We start from the raw sequence: 15,503 nt of genomic DNA on the forward strand, positions 1-15,503 counted from the left end.
GTTATTGTTAGTCCATTTAGGTGACTTGAAGATGCGATGATCCAATCACTTATGCTATATACAGTGATGCCCCAGCTTCACTGCATATAGCAAAAATTACAGTCTCCTACGAAGCCCGGCCACAGGCAGGGTTTCAAAGAAGCTCTGTAATGACAGGCATTGGGGTTATCAGCTTACACCAGGCTGTCATGAAAAGCATTGGAGACCAGCGATCACATCATGGGCGCGTCGATGGGCGGAGAGAATGACATAGTCTGTATTGCTCACCTTGGAGAGAAGCTAAGTCCCTAACTGTCCTACATGCTAGTTACAAAGGCTTAGGCGAAACTTTGTTAATGATGGTAACGTGCTGGGAGATATTTTTTACAATACGTCAAGTAGCTAAATTAAGGAAATGTATGGGTATGGTAGAATAACATGTTTTTACTTTAATTTTAGTATTTATAATGTTTGTAAAAAGTGGGAAAATTGCTCTGGCAAAATGGTTGATATAAATGTGGTAAACTTGGAACTGTTACTAATGTAAAATATGTTGTAAAAATCTGTTCCGTCACAATCCAGCCATTTAATTAAAAATAGTTTTTAGTTGACCACTGATCCATGCCTCTACACAGATTGAAATGATAAAATTGTAGTTCTGGAAGGTGTCAGGAAGTGCTGCAAATGCCTTGAAGATGATTTGGATATGCATTATTAAAATTATAAATAGTCCATGAAATCCAATAATCCTGTACCTCTACAGTTCAAAGTGTGCTTGAATGTCAGAGCTCTACAGTATGTAGCTACCAATCAGGGATAGTTTAGAATGTAAGCACAACGCCCACACCCATAACCCCAAACGGGGAGTGGGTAACACTTCATGTATTAACTAGAACCTACCAGGAACACAGATATATATACTGTGGTCCAAGAAGTGCCATCAACAAAATTCATAAAATAGACATATTTTATTTACACATAGATAAAAATGCAAAATACACACATATTTTAGACAAGGTGCCTCTAAACAACCAAAAGTGCGGTCAGCAGGAGTAAAACACTTATAATGTACGCAGAAAGAAGACACTGCATTTGGGAGAGTGACTAGTATTTATGATTCTATACCAGATTCCTTAAATTAAGGTACTGCATGCAAAAAATCAATGCAGTAACTAAGTTAAACTGGATCCTCATTTGTCCAGCCAAACATATGACCCGATGCTGTCAAGAGCTGCTACGATTGCAGCCGCTCCCTCTGGAGACATACGCTCAGATTGGTAAGACTACTAGTGCACTACTCTAAGTAATAGCCAGTGTAAGATTGCTCTTACTAACGGGTAGGGGATTACTCGCTTGGCACGGGATTGACGTACTCGGGCACGATTTTTTCAAACAAAACAGTCCATACGGTTTATTTTGTACAGCATAAACCGCATCGTAAGCCAAGTTGCATATCACTGTCTTACATGTAGTCCATTCGTTAACACATTATCTTCTCATTAAGTCTCAGAACCTTAGTCTGTGGTAACTAAACACGCTGGTCCTCCTGACCAGTTGCTGTGGGTTACCACACAGTTCATATCACACAGGTTGCAGCAACTAATCACGCTGGTCCTCCTCTGACCAGTTGCCGTAGGTTACCACACAGTTCATAGAACAGAGGTTGCAGCAACTAAACACGATGGTCCTCCTGACCAGTTGCCGTGGGTTACCACACAGTTCATAACACAATAAGGACCAACAGTCTATGAAGGTACCTTACGGGAGCTCCTGCTCCACCAGCTGACTCCTTGTCAGTCCTCTCTTCTGGAGAAGCTGCCAAACGGGGATCACCAACTTGCCTTTGCGGCATATCTCAGTCAGTCCAGACCCACCGAGGACTGTAGCTTCCCCAAGTTCCACTGCGCTGCTCAGGGATCCAGTCCTACTCCCAGGACCTCCCACGCTAGCATGTGCTTTCCAGGAAGCAACACAGGCTTCCACAGGTCACTCATACACAGGGTCCATGTGACCCACACCCTGGTCACATTATATACCTTGAACAACTTCCCCTGGGTGGGAGTGTGGGTGTGTGTGGCTAGTCTGACCCGCCCATCTCTCATGACTAGCCCTGCCAATCTCCCATTAGAACTTCACATTTACTTGTGGGACTACAGGTCCCAGCACACCAACCAAACTTCAGACTGGCAGCGCAGAGTCCCCTCCTCTGCGACACATATATCGGCCATTCACCACAATGCCGGATTTTGTCACATCATCACATCCATGCCTGTGATTCCCAAGCACTCTCACGGCCTCAATGCACCTCTGTGCGCATACTTGAGAAACCATGCAGCGCCCCCTACCTGTTACAGGGGTCACTGCATCACACCAGGTTATTGACATAATCACAGCCATATACCACATATAACAACCTGTATCATGCTGGTAAAACCCTAAGCATACCCCGACGCGCGTTTTGCGTGATGCTTCTTCCTGGGGGTGTGTGTGTGTGGGGTATGCGGCAACAGCACGCCACCAGGCTGGGTACTTCTGCGTAAACAGGTAATATGTATGGCGCAAGGGGCACTGCATGTTAAACATTGGTTTTCTGCTTAGGGTTTTGCCAGCATGATACAGGTCTTGACAGCATCGGGTCATATGTTTGGCTGGACAAATGAGGATCCAGTTTAACTTAGTTACTGCATTGATTTTTTGCATGCAGTACCTTAATTTAAGTAATCTGGTATAGAATCATAAATACTAGTCACTCTCCCAAATGCAGTGTCTTCTTTCTGCGTACATTATAAGTGTTTTACTCCTGCTGACCGCACTTTTGGTTGTTTAGAGGCACCTTGTCTAAAATATGTGTGTATTTTGTATTTTTATCTATGTGTAAATAAAATGTCTATTTTATGAATTTTGTTGATGGCACTTCTTGGACCACAGTATATATATATCTGTGTTCCTGGTAGGTTATAGTTTACAATGTGTTTGAGGAACATTGTCTCCTGCTGAGTGTATATTCAATGCATGTAGCCCAAACTACTTAGGCAAAGGTTTTAATTTATCTCCACGCTATTTCAGCACAGCTAAGGATGAGAATCCTCCTCTATGAACCAGAATGAAGAGCTGTTCTCCAAGGGAGAGTCCTTATTAGGGCTCATTCCAATATCAGTGATTTTTTTTCTTGAAAAAAAATCAGTTAAAGTTTCATCCATGTTTTGGCCAGAGTTTCATCTGAGTCTGCTCAGTGTGTCAGTTTTTACTATCAGAGTTTGCTCAGAATTTCATTAGTTTTTCTCGAATGCAAAAAAAGTTGAATGTTTCTCCAGCTTCTCCCATCAAACTGTCTGTAAAGAATGGACTGCACATGGATGCTTAAAGGGACTTTTACTAGGTTTCCTTAATATATAATATAAGCACCACCTCTGTAATTGTCTCTGAAGCACTGCTAGGTATAGCACAGGCGATTGGACGATAGCAGCTTCAAGTCTTCTAAAGGGACTATTAAATTAAGTAAAAAATAAAAAAAAGTTTTTAAAAATCTGAAAAAAAATAAAAAAACAAAAGTTCAAATCACTGCACTTTTGACCCACTGAAAATTAAACAATTAAAAATATAAAAATACAAATATTTGGTATCGCTACGTTCAAAAATGTTAGATCTATCAAAATATAAAAATAACTCAATCGGTAAACACTATAAAACAATTGTGGAATTGCATTTTTTTTGTAATTTCACAGCACTTGGAATTTTTTTCTCATTTACCAGTACACTATATGGTAAAATAAGTGGTGTCATTCAAAAGTATAACTCGTGCAGCAAAAATCAAACCCTTATACAGCTATATTGACAAAATTTTTTAAAAGTTATGGCTCTTGGAAGAAGAAGAGGAGAGGAAATAACAAAAATGAATGCATAGATAACGGCCCAGAGGTGAAGGGGTTAAGCACTCCTTTTTTTTCAAGCATTGGGGCACATTCACTAAAACTGTCTAATTAGATTAGACAGTCTAAAAATGCACCAAGGCCCTGATTCATCAAGAATGGTGTTTTGTACATGTTTTGAGGAGGGGGCATGGTGGAGTGCAAGGCTCTGGATTCTTTAAGAGGTGCATGAACATTAATAATAATAATCAGGCGAAGTGCAAAGTGGTGTGCGCTTCCGTATTACTTTAGTCTGATTTATGCAGTTTTCCATCCATTCTAAAAACAGACACATAAGGAAAGGAATCAAGGATCCCATTATCATCCAGTGCTGTCATATTCCAGATATGCAACCTCCCTGCAGTGCTCAAATATATGGCCAACGTAAGGCTGAAACTGGATCCCCACTGAATAAGACATAAGATCTGGAGATAGATTTCTCAAAGATTTTATGGACTGATGAGATGAGAGTGACTTTTGATGGACCAGATGAATTGGTCCAGGATCAGTAATAGGCACAGAGCTTCACTTTGATGAAGAAAACAGTAAGATGGAGGTGGGGTACTGCAATGGGCCGATAATATTAAAGGTGAGCTAGCTGGACCTTTTTGAGTTGAAGATGGACTCAAAATCAACTCTCAAACCTGCTGCTAGTTTTTAGAAGACACTTTCTTCAAGCTGTTATACAAAGTCTGCATCTTTTAAGAAAACCATGATTTTTATGTAAGACAATGATCCATCCCTTGAATTGACATCTCCTTTGCTTGGCTAGGCCTTAAAGATAGAAGAATAATGATGTGGCCCTTTCTTCATCTGTCCTAAATCCTATTGAGAACTTGTAGCCCCTTCATAAACCATAGATTTACAGTGAAGGAAGACAGTACAGCTCTCTGACCAGTGTCTGAGACGCTGTGGATGGTCCTTTCCACCCAAAAAGTTGTCCATCAACAGATTAAGAAACTAACATGGATAGAAGGCTTATGATTTTTACTGAAAAAAAGGATAGTTATATTGGTCACTAATAGTTTGTTTTGAAATGTCATAAATGTACTCTTATACATTTTGAGTCATTTGCTTTTATTCTCACTTTAACAGATGAAAATAAACAATTCAGAGTTAAAAATGTGTTCTTCATTTAGTTGCCCAATAACTCTACACACATAAATATTCTCCTAAGAAAGACAAAACCTCACTTTTACAAAATATTCATGCCTATCCTGAAGAAACCAGACCTCTACATCCAGCTAACGTCAAAACTAACAGACACAACTCTCTACTTCTCTTACTAGACCTGTCCTCTGTCTTTGATACAGTGAATTACTTCCTACTACAGATCCTCTCATCCCTTTGCATCAAACACCTTGCTCTCTCCTGGATATATGAATACCTTTGTAACCACACATTTAGCATCTCCCATCCCCATACTACCTCCTTGTATTGCCTTCTCTCTATTGGTGTCCCTCAAGGAGTTGTCCGGGGACCCTACTCTTCTCCATGTATACCTTTAACATGGGGTAGCTCATAAAGTCTCATGGCTACCAGTAACAGCTATACACTGAAGACACTCAGATCCACCTCTCTTTCCCAGATGTCACCTCTCCACTGTTCAAAATCAAAGTGTCTTCCAGCCATATCCTCCTTTTTCCCCCTCTCGCTTCCTGAAACTCAATGTGGACAAAACTGAACTCATAATCTTTCCTCCATCTCACCTAACTCCCCTACCCAATCTATATATCACAATAAATTACATCACACTTTCCTCTGTACCGGAAATTTGCTGCCTTGAAGTAATCCTTGACTCTGCCCTGTCCTTCAAATCGCACATCCAAGCTCCTGCCACCTCTTGCTGCCTCCAAACTCAAAAATATTTCCAGAATCCGTCCTTTCATCAACCTTAAATCTACTAAAAGGTTTTCTCTTCTATCACATAGTCTCCAGTCCTCCCAAGACCTTCACTCTCTCCTCCACACTTGAATGTTTCTCACACAATCACCGTCAAAACTTCTCCTGAATATCCACCATTGTCTGGAATTTTTTTCCCCTGACACATCCTATTATCCACCACACTTGGAACTTTCAGATGGAGCTTGAAAACACATCTCTTCAAGAAAGCTTACAACCTACAATAACCTACTTCACAACCACCGGAGCTGCCGCAACACCCCAACCTACTGTCTCCTTCTTCATCACCCTGTAGACTTTAAGACCATAAAGGCACAGCCCTCTCCCTTCTGTACCAGTCTGTCATTGTTAGTTTCTTGACTGTAATTTATATATGCATTTTGTATGTAACCTCTTCTCATGTGCAGCACCATGGAATCAATGGTGCTCTAAAATAAAAAATAATAATATTCAGATTTTAGGTTTATTAACATTTTGGATTGACCAACGGCACTGTAGTTGTTCAATTATAACATTAATCACCAAAAATACTAATTGCCAAATAACTGTACACACAGTGTACATACAAAATGTCGAACTTGTGCGCAAGTAATGATAATATTGCAATAACACTACAGCAAACAATACAGACTAATTTTAATTAGATTCTAAACCATATAATTGTTTGGTTTCTGGACTAGAGAACTAGTTTTGAATACAACTTTTTCACACCATAATTAGAGTTGTATTTTGTTGTAAAAATGCCACGTAACAAAGTGTGTTATAACTGTCACTATAATAATCGGGACTACAATAGGATATGTAACAGTAAAATATTTTCTATGGGAAATATTTAACAATATTTTGTAACATAAGAACTAACATGTTTCTTGTACAGCAAATGTCACATAATGGATAACAACCTAAAGCGATATAAACGTTTTCTTGGAACAACGCAGTTTTCTTTGTTATAGTTTTTTTATGTAATTTTCTCACAAGTGCTCCAGGAGCAGCACAGAGTTTACCAAACAGCCTTCATATTCTAATGAGAAGGTCAGTAATATTAGCTATATATTAGGCTGAGTGTAAACTATGATTTCCACATTCCAGACATGGAACAAAAAACATGAATCACTTTGAGGAACCTGCTACTGCTTGCTGATCTGTAGAGTCTGAGTGGTGGAATGTACAAAAGATAGGACATAAAAATGCAAGCACGTACAAGAAATGGAAGAAGCTCACGATATCTCTTAGAAGTTATATAGATATAGTTAAACACCGCGATAATGTCTAAGCTGCCCAGATTTTCTTGTGATACTTAGAGATTTAGGCAGTCCAGTAAAAGTCAAAGGAGTTATTAATGTAATGAATTGTGGATGCCTATACAGCTTATATTGTGACTTTAAAGGGATTCTCCGGTTGTGTTTTTCCACTATGAAATTGAGATTTCAATTATTGCTAAAGAAAAAATGCTTCCTTGGGGATGGATCCCTTTGAGGGCAGTCTCACACGTCCAGATAATTCCGGTACCGGAAAAATCGGTACCGGAATTATCCGTGTCCGTGTGCCCATGCATTTCTGTGGCACATCAGTGTGGCACACGTGCGGCACACGTGTGCCGACTGGGTACCACATGCACTGTGCAGGAGACAGCGCTAAAGTTTAGCGCTGTCGCCTGCATCTGGTGCTGAAGCCGCCATTCATATCTTCTCTGCAGCAGCGTTTTTTTGTTTCTCGTGTTTGAAATAAAGATCCATGTCCCCATACCCCTCCCACCCCCTGTGCGCCCGCCCCCTATGGGAGGTGGAGCCGCATATTCATGACTGTAATCGGCGGCCCCACGTGACCGCTTATACAGTAGAAGGTGCGGCCAGGACAGGAAGCAGCGCTAGCGAGGGAGCCGGGTGAGTATTTTAAGAACAGCGGGCAGGTGCACAGGGGGTGGGAGGAGGGTGGGGACATGGAAAAAAAAGGAATATTCATATCTTCTCCACAGCAAACGCTGCTGCATATCAATGGCAGCTTCAGCACCAGTGGGGGGATAGCGCTTACTGTAGCGCTGTCTCCTGCACGGTACACGGACTGCACACGGACAACGTCTGTGTGCGGTACGTGTTTTACACGGACCCATAGACTTTAATGGGTCCGTGTAATCTGTGCACTCCCACGAACACTGACATGTCTCCGTGTTTGGCACACGGAGACACGGTCCGCAAAAAATCAATCACATCTGCACAGATGCATTGATTTCAATGTGTCTACGTGTGTCAGTGGCTCCGGTACGTGAGGAAACTGTCACCTCACATACCAGAGCCACTGACGTGTGAAACCGGCCTGACAGGTATTGCCTTTTCACTTGTTCATTTTAGCAGTTGATCATAGCCCCGTCTATAATATATGGTATGTAGCAGTTTTTGGTGTTCGCCAGAGTAAACCGGTGTCAGTTCAACAACTTTACCCACAGAGAGGCAAATACTTTCAGGGGTGCAAAGTCTTATATGAGGCAATGAGCCTAATGGTTTCAACAATATTATTTGATATCATGGATTGGCTTGACTCGAGGTAGAGAGTGGTATTTGCAACAGCGAACGGACACGTTACTTATATCAGTGACACTTTAACGCTACTGTCAATCTCTTCATCCACTGTAGCCACACTCAGGTTCAGTCTCTGTGCCACTCTTAAGGCAGCTTGACGCATACATAGCTTTGCACAACTTTGTTCCATTCTTCCTCTCATGGTAGCCATGCCCTGCAGAAGCTTGCCTGACATATTGCGCACCTTTTTACCATGTACAGTATCAATCACTTACACTAAGTCACCAATATTGTAGTAATACAATATCTCACACATCATGTTTCAGTCACCCTATGACTAAAACATGATGGGCTATTTTCTCTCTTTTCTTGATGGTCAATCTCTAGCCTTATGGTAGATGTACACTTTAATCACAGGAATAAGCCTCTCTACTCCCCTCTGTGGTGGATATTCTTTCCCTCTCTCTCTAGTAGTACACTAACGTGGATAGGCTGGTCTTCTTCACCATGATAAAATTGCAGTTGAAGCTGAAGCATCCTACATGCTTCTTAGTTGTTCTTCTTAATGCCCCTGGATTATCTATCATGTATAATGATCGTTACTAACTAGTGTTGAGCGATAACTTCCGATATCCATAAGTATCGGTATCGGATTGTATTGGCCAATATTCAAAAAATATCGGATATCGCCGATACCGATACCCGATACCAATGCAAGTCAATGGGACAAAAATATCGGAATTAAAATAAATCCTTTCTATCCTTGTAGGTTAATTCTACATGAAGGAAAACAACTAAGAATAATGCAGGATGTATTGGGTGAGGTGGAGGAGACATTAAAGGCATAGAGGTTTAGCCCAATCAAATGGAATAGCAGAAATTTTTTTTTTTTGCAGAAGAGACTACAGAGTGAGCTGCACTCACACACAGACCATGCAGACAGCTGTGAATGGCGCTGCAAGGCCACAAAAAGCTCCTCTATGTAATCCTATATAGTGTTTTCCCACAATCTAGCTGTATACGGATGGGAAGCCACTAATAGGATAAATTTGAACAAATGTGCAGCTGGCTGCATGAATTGAAAAATGGACAATGGAACGGTATGAGGCAGTGATGCACCCTGCGCTGACTACAACCAGCGGTGGCTACAGACCAGACTACAGAGTGAGCTGCTCTCACACAGACACCTTGCAGACACCTGTGAACAGCGCTGCAAGGCAAAAACAAGGTTCTCACACAGCGGTTGCTAAATTAGCCTGGTTAAAGCACAATGAAGCAAATCGCTATCTCAAAACTGGCCCTCAGTCAGAACACAGCGTCCTGTCCCTAAATGAATTCACAGCAGAGTGAACCCAAAATGGCGGCAGCAACTTTTATAGTGCATCATGATATCATTTCAGCAGCCAATCACAGCCATGCCATTAGTTACATGCCTACCATGCAGAACAGGATGTGCCCACACTTCTAATCATTCCTCATTGGCTGAATTCTGGCTGTTTGAATTATGGGAACTTCCGATTCCGGTATCCGATATACTGAAAGTATCGGAACTCGATATCGGAATTCCTATACCGCAAATATCGGCCGATACCCGATACTTGCGGTATCGGAATGCTCAACACTATTACTAACTCCTACTTGCTTGCTAGTAAAAACGCAGGTGTATCTCTAGTGCTGCACAGTTCTCCTCTTCCGTACTTCTGCTTATGTTATCTCACCTATATTTGCAAGTAACAGCAACCTTTTCTGTTCTGTGAAATGTAACCAGAGGGTGTGACTGTACTTAGGCTTGAAAAGAAGGGAATCTAAACAGATCTAACATAATTATAAACTTGATCACTCAAGCATCGCGTTAATAAAAAATTTTGCACGTCTGTCGCACATTTTGTGGCATTTTAGTCACAGCACTCCTATATTAAAATACACATTTATACAAATTATCATGACATTACAATGTGTGTCTACTTAGAATTGGCTAATACTTCCTAGAAAATGCCTTGCAGCAAGTATAAATTAATGTAATATATTACATGACTTATTTATGGCATTTGCATAGTAATAAAGCAACTTAATTATAGCAATAAAACTAAGACAAGAATACAGCAGTCCTGGACAGTTCGAAACATAATAGTTGCATTCAGGTGGTATAATTCCCTGTAGGGGTTCTCACGCCTCTTCACTTAGGTACTGGTATCCTTGTAATACCATTTCACACACAGACATCACCTTTCAGATTCCCTCTACTGTAGCTATCTTTTCATCTTGTTGGAGGCTAATCTTTGCCCTTATGGTTAAAGCACCCCTCACTCACAGAAAAATGCCTCTGTGCTTCTCTCTGTGGTGGCAACCCTCACCCTGCCTCTCTAGTAGCAGTGAATGGGGTTCCGTATTTTGCAGACCATAATACGCACCCCAAATTTTGGGGAGGAAAATAGGAAAAAAATGTTTTAAATAAAATAGTGGTGCATCTTATAGTAATAATTTTATAGCAGCTTACCGGAAGGGGTGGCTGAGATGGAGCAGGGTCACAGGAGACATTGCTGTTTCTGTAGGTGGTCTCCCGAGATCTCAGCTCCCGAGGCCATTTTCCAAAAGCCCAAAGCAGGGTAATCAATGGGAAGAGGACTCTGTTCATCCAATGACATTTTAGAAAAGCCCAGGGCCCGCAGCTTTGCACCGCCAGGACACCCCTGCTCCCATCCCAGGGACCATAGAATCGCCCCACTAATGTCGCCGCCAGGCTGCTGTGACCCTTCCCCACCGCAGCCGGTAAGTTACATTCGGATTATAGGATGCGCCCCCCATTTGCCTCACAAATTTGTGGAGAAAAGTGGGTCTTTTATTCCGAAAAATATGGTCTAGCTATATTGGAAGAAGCTCCACTGTGCAGTTTCATTCAATGTGTAGATATTTATGCTGAATACTGTAGATAGGTTACTGTTCTCCTGAAAAGGAGCTTAGCTGCATACTTGGAAGTGTTTATTATACATTATACAGAGCTGTGCAAAGCTGGTCAGTGGTGGTGCCAGGTATTGGACCCCCACTGATCTAATATGGATGACCAATTTTAAAAACACATATCATCAATATATTATGGGGCCAATATCATATGTGAAACCCAGCGGTCTGCGCTCATAGCAAGTGAGCATATGTGATACATAGAGCAGGACTGTAGCAGAGCAAATCGGACAAGTGCTGCTTCAAGTCTCCCATGGAGACTATTGAAGCAAGTAAAAAGTTTAAAAAATGTTTTTAAAAATATTAAAAAATAAAAAAAAGTTCAAATCACCCCGCTTTCGACCAATTCAAAATAAAACAATAAAAAAAAAAAATACACATATTTGGTATCACCGCATTCAGAATCGCCCAATCTATCAATATAGGGTGGTCAAAAAGTAGGTGGACAGTATGTGTAATAGGGTTATGAAGGGGGAGATTTATCAAACATGTTGTAAAGTCAAACTGCTACGGGTCTTGGAAAATGGCAGCTTTTTTCTTTTTTTTACAAACTTTGGAATTTTTTTCATTATTTAGATAAAAAAGAATGTAGACATGTTTGAGATCTGTGAACTCATAATGACCTGGAGATTAATAATGGTAGGTCAGTTTTAGAATTTAGCGAACCTAGTAAAAAAAGCCAAACAAAAAATAAGTGTGGGATTGCACTTTTTTTGGCAATTTCATAGCACTTGGAATTTTTTTACCATTTTCTTTTACATAACATGGTAAAAGCAATGGTGTCAATCAAAAGTACAACTCGTCGCAAAAAAAAACAAGCCTTCACATGACCATATTGATGGAAAAATAAAGTTACCGTAAGTTATGGCTCTGGAAAGAAGGGGAGCAAGAAATGAAAATGCAAAACCAAAAATACCACTGGTCGTTAAGGGGTTAATTTACAATGCGGTTTGAAAGTTTGTGAAAAAATCCAAATTTTTTATAATTCTGCATACATTTGACCTAACAGGACAACAAATTTTCACTCAAACTCTAAAAATAGATAAAGAGAACCAAATCAAAAAAGTAAATCAAAACATCAGACTTTGTTAATCTTTTATTGATAAAAGGGATCCAATATCATATGTATATGGGTGGCAAAAGAATGTGAATTTTGAGATTATCAGATATGAAGGTGAAAATAGATTTTTGGATGACAATGGTGTGTGAGACATTGACATGTTTTATTTAAAGTACAGGGATATATACTGTAAAAGTTTTATCTTCACAACACATATTTGTTAAAGAGTATTATAGTGAGAAAAAGGAGATTTCTGGTGAACTCATAAAAGAGCTGTTGATGTTTATCAGGCTGCAAAAGATTACAAAAGCATTGCTAAAGAGTTTAGACTCCAACAATCCACAGGCAGACAAATTTTGCACAAATGGATAAAACTCAAGACCATTATTACTCTCTCCAAGAGTTATCAACCAACAAAGATTACTCCAAGAGCAAAATGTATAATATTGTGAGAGAACAATGTTGTTCATAGCAAATTTGCAAGGAGAAAGCCACTGATCTCAAAAAAGAACATTGCTGCAGTTTGCAAAATATGACATTTAAAGTACAGGTGTGTCTCACAAAATTAGAATATCACCAAAAAGTTATTTTATTTCAGTTCTTCAATACAAAAAGTGAAACGCCTATATTATACAGAGTCATTACAGAGTGATCTATTTCAAGTGTTTATTTCTGTTAATGTTGATGATTATGGCTTACAGCCAATGAAAACCCAAAAGTCATTATCTCAGTAAATTAGAATACTTTATAACACCAGCTGCTTGAAAATGATTTTAAAATCCAAAATGTTGGCCTACTGAAATGTATGTTCAGTAAATGAACTCAATACTTGGTCGGTCTCTTTTTGCATCAATTACTGCATCAATGTGGTGTGGCATTGAGGTAATCAGTCTGTGGCACTGCTGAGGTGTTATGGAAGCCCAAGTTGCTTTGATAGCAGCCTTCAGCTTGTCTGCATTGTTGGGTCTGGTGTCTCGTCTTCCTCTTGACAATACCCCATAGATTCTCTATGGAGTTAAGGTCAGGCGAGTTTGCTGGCCAATCCAGAACAGTGATATTGTTGTTTTTAAACCAGGTATTAGTACTTTTGGCAGTGTGGACAGGTGACAAGTCCTGCTGGAGAATGGAACTTTCATCTCCAAAAAGCTTGTCAGCAGAGGGAAGCATGAAGTGCTCTAATATTTTCTGGCAGATGACTGCATTGATTTTGGTCTTGATAAACACAGTGGACCTACACTAGCAGATGACATGGCGCTCCAAATCATCACTGATTGTGGAAACTTCACACTACACATCAAGCAGCTTGGATTATGTGCCTCTCCACTCTTCCTCCAGAGTCTGGGTCCTTGATTTCCAAATTAAATGCAAAATTTACTTTAATATGAAAACAACACCTTGGACCACTAAGCAACAGTCCAGTTCTTTTTCTCCTTGGCCCATGTAAGATGCTTCTGGTGTCGTCTATTGGTCATGAATGGCTTGACACAAGGAATGCAACACTTGCAGCCCATGTCCTGGATACGTCTGTGTGTGGTGGCTCTTGAAGCAATGCATCCAGCAGCAGTCCACTCCTTGTGAATCTCCGCCAAATTTTTGAATGGCCTTTTCTTAACCATCCTTTCAAGGCTGCGGTCATCATGGTTGCTTGTGCACCTTTTTCTACCATACTTTTTCATTCCACTCAACTTTCCATTAATATTTACACAGCACTCTGTGAACAGCCAGCTTTAGTGGCTTACCCTCCTTGTGGAGAGTGTCAATGACTACCTTCTGGACATCTGTCAAGTCAGCAGTCTTCTCCATGATTGTGGAGCCTACTGAAACAGACTAAGAGACCTTTTTAAACCTTAGGAAGCCTTTTCAGGTGTTTTTGTTAATTATCCTAATTTACTGAGATAATGACTTTTGGGTTTTTATTGGCTGTAAGCCATAATCATCAACATTAACAGAAATAAACACTTGAAATACTGTGGATCACTTTGTTTCTAATGACTAATATATAAGTTTCACTTTTTGTATTGAAGAACTGAAATAAATTAAACTTTTTAATGATATTCTAATTTTGTGAGAAGCACCTGTATATATGACAACACTACACCCTTCTGCAACATTAATGCAAATTGTCATGGGCCTAACAATGCCTCCCAGATCTCTCATCAATATCTGCCTATTAGGCCATACCAGAGGAAATTTCTAAGGCCACGTGCACATGTTGACTATTTGCTGAGTTTTTTACCTCAGTATTTGTATGCCAAAACCAGGAGTGGGTGGTAAATAAAGAAGTGGTGATGTGTTTCTATTATACTTTTCCTCTGATTGTTCCAATCCTGGTTTTGGATTGCAAATAGTGATGTAAAATACTCACCAAACACTCAATGTGTGCACTTGTCCTGACAGTCTATAATATATTGGAATACCATATATTCCAAAGCATTATACAAGCGATCAAATAATCGCTAGTTTAAGCACCATAGTGGGACAAAAAATTAACCCCTTTCTGCCATCGGATGGAATAGTATGTTCGATGGCAGAACCCCCTCTTTGATGGTGCTCCGGCGGTGAGCCCGCATCAAAGCCGGGACATGTCAGCTGTTTTTAACAGCTGACATATGCGCCCAATAGGTGCGTGCGGAATTGCGCTCCGCCAGCACCTATTAGCTAGTTAAATGCTGCTGTCAAACTCTGACAGCAGCATTTAACAAGCTCTTCCGGCCAACTATTTATAGATAGATAGTTAATCTATCTTCTCCTTCTATTCTATTCTGATGGTCCGGTCTGTGAATTTACTGTACTTTGCTGATGAAATGTCTGGTTACCTTTGGGATATGTGTGTAAAAATGGGACGGAACACGCATGGTCCTTGTGCTGTACAATTTTTATATGGTACCTATTGACTTCCATTGGTGAGTGCGATCTGATTCTCACACAGAAAAGCAGCATGCTGCGAGCAAGTTCAGAGAACCAGAAAGGTGACCGGTCCGCAAACCATGTCCTATGAGGAACGGTTACAGGATTTAGGAATGTTTAGCTTGCAAAAAAGAAGACTGAGAGGAGACTTAATAGCTGTCTACAAATATCTCAAGGGCTGTCACATTGCAGAAGGATCATCTTTATTCTCATTTGCACATGGAAATACTATAAGCAATGGGATGAAACTGAATGGGAGGAGACACAGATTAG

The 15,503-nt window shown here is 40.3% G+C and overlaps 1 protein-coding gene across 2 annotated transcripts in view; it reads right to left on the reverse strand.

Moving 5' to 3' along the window:
* PDGFC (platelet derived growth factor C) overlaps nt 1–15,503 on the reverse strand; it is a 377,744-nt gene that overhangs the window by 258,369 nt on the left and 103,872 nt on the right. The gene's annotated exons all lie outside the window — the stretch shown is intronic.

The sequence above is a fragment of the Ranitomeya imitator genome, chromosome 1, assembly GCF_032444005.1.
Source record: "Ranitomeya imitator isolate aRanImi1 chromosome 1, aRanImi1.pri, whole genome shotgun sequence".
Taxonomy (NCBI): domain Eukaryota; kingdom Metazoa; phylum Chordata; class Amphibia; order Anura; family Dendrobatidae; genus Ranitomeya; species Ranitomeya imitator.